This window comes from Sus scrofa, chromosome 3 (genome assembly GCF_054392235.1).
Source record: "Sus scrofa isolate SSC_HxYL_T2T_F1_AM1 chromosome 3, Sscrofa_HxYL_maternal_Yorkshire_Landrace_v2.0, whole genome shotgun sequence".
In the NCBI taxonomy this organism is placed as follows: Eukaryota; Metazoa; Chordata; class Mammalia; order Artiodactyla; family Suidae; genus Sus; species Sus scrofa.
In genome coordinates, this window is record NC_139385.1 from 126,817,879 (window position 1) to 126,823,878 (window position 6,000).

The following is a 6,000-nucleotide window of genomic DNA, read 5'->3' on the forward strand; positions in this document are numbered from 1 at the left end:
AATATTCATCAGGAGAGGGACTTGTTGAATAAACATTTGTATATTCACATAATGGATGTAGCTGTAAGAAGGAATGTAAACTGCTATAGGATAATCTCCAAAAAATGTTCTTCAGTATAATAAGCAAGATACAGAACAATATATGCTATGTTTTATCTTAAAAAAAGGAAAATATATGAACATATCTATACATATTTGCTTATTATTTAAAAATAGAAGAAGGCAAAAACTGAACTAAACCAATGTTTACCTTAGAGGGGAGGAAGAAACGGGGTGGGAGGGACAGGTATAGAAGCTAGATTTCACAGAGTTCCTGTTGTGGTGCAGCAGAAACAAATCCAACTAGGAACCATGAGGTTGTGGGTTTGATCCCTGGCCTGGCTCAGTGGGTCAAGGATCTGGCGCTGCAATGAGCTGTGGTGTAGGCTGCAGACTCACCTCGGATCTGATGTGGCTGTGACTGTGGCTTAGGCCAGCAGCTGTCGCTCTGATTGGACCCCTAGCCTGGGAACCTCCACATACTGCAGGTGTGGCCCTAAAACAAAAAAAAAAAAAAAAAGAAGCTAAATTTCTCTGAGTGTACCTATTTTGAAGACTTAATTTTGCTGCCATATAAATGTTTTACATAATTTCAAAATGAAATTAAATTTAAAATGTAAAAAAAACCCTCTAAAACACAAAATTAAAGAAATAAACAATTGTGTTTCCAGTTGATTGATTAGCCACACAGAAAGGAATAATTTCAAGTGATACTAAATTAAAAACAATCATTTGAGTGTATTCTTTATTTTGGGATATATCCTAGGAACAAATAGAACAGCAAGGAAATTTTAAACTGTTTTCAGTAATCATGTTACTATTAGTAATAATAGATTGTATTCTGAAACAATTATATGAATATACTATAGATTAAAAATCAAATAAGTTATTAAGATCATTAGAAGCCATGATTTTCAGAAAATATATATATATAAACTCAAAGGAGTTAAAACACTATAATCTTAAACTTGAATTGGAAATATCAGTTGAAACTCTTGATGCTTTTTTTCTTTTAAAAAGTGGTTATTTCTGGAGCTCTTGTTGTGGCAGCAGGGTAAGAATCTGACTAGTATTCATGAGGTTTCGGGTTCCATCCCTGGCCTCACTCAGTGGATTAAGGATCCAGCTTTGCTGTGAGCTGTGGTGTGGTCACAGATGTGGCTGGGATCCACTGTTGCTGTAGCTGTGGCGTAAGCTGGCAGTTGCAGCTCCAATTCAACCCCTAGCCCAGGAACTTCCATATGCTGCAGGTTCAGCCCTAAAAAGAAAAAAAAGAAAAAATAGTTATTTCCTAGCTCTGCCCTTTAAGAGGGTCTAGAAACAATAGCCATAGCAATGAGGCACCCCTTGTGTACAGACTGTGGTCTCTAAATGCCATTTTCTTTTCTTTCTGTCTTTTCTTCTTTTTTCACAGCTACACCTGCAGCATATGGAAATTCCCGGGCTAGGGGTTGAACTAAAGCTGCAGCTGCAGGCTTATGCCACAGCCACAGCAACACTGGATCTCAACCACATCTGTGACCTATGCTGCAGCTTGCAGCAACACCGGATCCTTCATCCACTAGAGTGAGGCCAGAGATGGAACCCTCATTCTCACGGACACTATGTCAGGTTCTTAACCTACGGAGCCACAACAGGAATTCCTAAGAATCATTCTTGGGATTCTAAAGTAAATCATTCTTTGGTCACAGTAAAAGGGCTAAGTGGAACAGGGGCTATTTTTCCACCTCTCCTGCCAACATAAAGGAGGGGTAAATTAGAGCAGAAATGTAGGTGCCTCCACTTCTCTTATGGATTTTCTTTTGTTATAATGCTTGCACTTCCCTCCCTGGCCTTTTCCAATGGCTCAAACTCTTCAAAATCCCATTTAAACGTGTGATCATTCATTTGAACAACAAACCTCAACTGAACACTTACACGATAGGTAAAGGCATACTGAGATGATAAGGGTACTCTCGAGATCCAAAGCTCCTCTGCTGATCTCACTTGGGCTCATTCATGTAGCTGCAGTCAGCTGGCAAATCATCTGCGCCTATTTGGTCCAGGGGATCTCAGCTGAGATAGCTTGTCACTGCTCCATGAAGTCTCATTCTCTGGCAGAGGAGCTCAAGCTTCTTCACAGAGCAGTGAAAAAGTTTCCATGGGAGTTCCTGCTGTGGCACAGGGGGTTGAGAATCTGACTGTAGCAGCTTAGGTCCCTATGGAGGTGTGGGTTGCTTCCCCAGCCCCATGCAGAAGATAGAGAATCTGGTGTTGCCACAGCTGTGGCTCAGATTCGATCCCCCACCTGAGAACTTCCATATGCCTGAGCGTGGCCATTAAAAAAAAAAAAAAGAGGAAAAAAGAGAAAGTTTCCAGTAGCAAGAGAGAGGAAGTTCAACATACGAGCCCTGTTCATTGTTCTACTGGCCAAGCAAGTCACATGGTCAAACCCAAAGTCAGTGTGCGAAGGGATATGCAGGGTGTGGTTACAGGGAGACATGGTTCAGTAGGACCATTACTGTAGCAATCTTCTTTGGTTTTTTTCCTTCATTTTAAATATTTCTTTTACATAATTCCACATGTAAAGTGCTTTAATATTAACAGTTTTTGTTCTTTTCCTTTTTTAATTTTGTTCCCTACTTCTCACAACAGCGTCCTCTTCCAGATAAAACCAAACAACTAGTATATAAAGATAACTATAGGGTGTTCCTGTTGTGGCTTAGTACGTTATGAACTCAAGTAGTATCCATGAGGATGTGGGTTCAATCCCTGGCCTTGCTCAGTGGGTTAAGGATACAGTGTTGGCATGAGCTGTGGTGTAGGTCGCAGATGAGACTTGAATCCTGCATTGCTGTGGCTGTGGTGTAGGCCAGCAGCTCCGATTAGACCCTTAGCCTGGAAACTTCCATATGCCATTGGTGTGCCCCTAAAAAGCAAAAAAAAAAAAAAAGTAATCGGTTAAACATACTTCAAGCAGAAGAGCAGTTGACTATAAAACCTCCACCCCAGAAAGTACTGATGAAGCATCCAGTATCCTGTCCTTCTCACTCGTGCCCCATTCACACTGGCCAAAGCTAGTCACAGAGCCAAGCCCAACATCAATGGGGTGAGTAATATTGTTCTACTGGGAGGAATAATTTTGCCAGAAAAACCTCCATTTTCTCTAGAGTTTTAGATGTGTTGCCATAAAGGTATGTGTACTTTGAATTTTTTTAATTTTTTTTGTCTTTTTGGTTTTTTTAGGGCTGTATGGAGGGAGGTTCCCAGGTTAGGGGTCTAATCGGAGCTGTAGCCACCAGCCTACATTGCAGCTGAAGCAACGCCAGATCTGAGTCATATCTGCGACTTACACCACAGCTCACAGCAACGCTGGATCCTTAACCCACCGAGAAAGGCCAGGGATTGAACCCCACAATGTCATGGTTCCTAGTCGGATTTGTTTCCACTGTACCATGATGGGAACTCCTGAATTTATTCTTCTTTAAATCATTCTTCTATCTGAAGTTATATTTCCTTTCTCATTCCTAATCTTTAGACTTTGTGTCTCTCTTATTGCCTAAATCTAACTCACAATAGATTATCTGTTATCAGTTTTCATAAAGAATTAATCTTTGGATTTATTTTCCTTTTTTTTTTTTTTTGGTCTTTTTAGGGCCGCGCCTGTAGCATATGGAGGTTTCCAGGCTAGGGGACCACAGCCACAGAAATGCTAAATCCAAGCCGCACCTGCAACCTACACCTCAGCTCACAGCAATGCTGGATCCTTAAGCCAGTGAGCGGGACCAGGGATCAAACCCGAAACTTCATGGATACTAGTTGGGTCCATTACTACTGAACCACAACAGAAACTCCATATTCCATTCATTCTGACAGACCCTGATGGTGGCTCGCTTCCATTAGATCAGTTATTTTCTGATTGCTGGAACACCCTAAATTACTACGGCAGGCCCACAGACAGTGAAAGGGGAAGTAGTCTCTACCTTTGCAGCCTGTGGGTATATAAGATGGCAAGAAGACTCCTTGCTCTTGTGACTCCCTGGACTTGCCCATCCATTAAGCTCCATGTGAGGCCCAGTGTGGGCTAGAGACTTGGCATACACTCTTATGAGACAGTCGCCTTCCTATAAATCTCTACAAGTCAAACTTTTCCTCAGGGTCTATTGTTTTCCACTCCTTGTCCAGAAACTCTGGCATGATTCTTCAGATTTGGTTCTCACCTAGACCTAAGTAGTGAGGGCAGGGGAGAAAATGCCCTCTGTAGAATCCTCAGAGGAGATGCATAAGCAGGGCGCTGAAGGATGAGTAGATTTTCCTAGAAAGGAAAGAATATGACCTTAAGGGCCAGGCTATTCTTTAATTACCAGGAGACAGCAGCAGAGGTTTCTTGCCCTCCCTAAAAGGTGGTTGCTCTCAGACACTACAGTCTACCCACAAAAGTAGCAAGAAAACCACACCACACAGGTTTCAGAAAAGTCCTCTTATGGACTTTCTCTCTGGATACACTGTTCAGCTTCTGTCCCTTTTCTTGCAATGATGGCTTTGACATAGATGGCAAGAGAAGGGACAGTGGCTGACAGGCATTTTTGAAAAATAGGCCTTATAAAGACATGATTTGGGTAACCTTCTTCAAGACGTTATGTAAATAAAAGAGAAGAAGGGAGTTTGGGGAGTTCCCTTTGTGGTGAAGCGGAAATGAATCCGACTAGTATCCATGAGGATTAGGGTTCAACCCCTGGGCTTGCTCAGTGGGTTAAGGATTCTGCATTGCGGTGAACTGTGGTGTAGGTTGCAGACCTGATTCAGATCTTAAGTTGCTGTGGCTGTGGCATAGGCCAGCAGCCTCAGCTCTGATTTGACCCCTAGCATGGGAACTTCCTGAAAAAAGGATTTTTTCCCTAAAAAAGCAGTAAGCAGAAAAAGGAAAGAAAGAAAGAAAGAAAGAAAGAAAGAAAAAAAGAAAGAAAGAAAGGAAGAAAGAAAGGAAAGAAAGAGAAAGAAAAGAAAGAAAGAAAGAAAGAGAGGAAGAAAAAGGGAGTTTTGTAATTGATAGGAGAGTTTGTTCCCCCAGGTAGCCTTTTTTTCGACTAGAGCCCTGGACGGGGACCAGGAGATATGAATTTGATTCCCCGCTCTGATATTCACCAACTATCTCCCCCTTGAAACGAATTTTTTTTTTCATATGGTAGTTCTATTTTTATTTTTTATTTTATTATTATTATTATTATTTGTCTTTTTGCCTTTTCTAGGGCCGCTCCCGCAGCACATGGAGGTTCCCAGGCTAGGCGCCTAATCGGAGCTGTAGCCGCCAGCCTACGCCAGAGCCACAGCAACACGGGATCTGAGTCGTGTCTGCAACCTACACCACAGCTCATGGCAACGCCGGATCCTTAACCCACTGAGCAAGGCCAGGGATCGAACCTGCAACCTCAAAGGTCCCTAGTTGGATTCGTTAACCACTGTGCCACAGTGGGAACTCCCTTATTTTTTTATTAAAGTGTAGTTGATGTACAATGTGCCAATTTCTGCTGTATAGCAAAGTGACTCAGTCATATATATATATATATATATATATATATATTCTTTTTTAAAATATTTTTTTCCATCATGGTCTATCCCAGGAGACCAAATATAATTCCCTGAGCTATACAGTAGGACCTTGCTGTTCCCTTGAAACCAAATTAATCTTTCTACATCTCAGTTCCTTTTTTTAGTAAAGTGTTAATGAAGATCAAATAAGAGAACACATGCGAAGAGGTGGTAAATTATGAGGCACTGAAAAAACAAAGGTTACCTATTTTGTTTTTGTACTGAGGCACATACACGTGTATTCTTCTAACCCAGTGGTTTTTAACCAGGCGCAGTTTTGCTCCCCCAGGGGCTATCTGTCAATGTCTATACATTTTTTGTCACAGCTGGATGGGGGTGCTGTTGGTATCTAGTGGGTGGAGACCAGGGATGCTGCTAAACATCCCACACTGC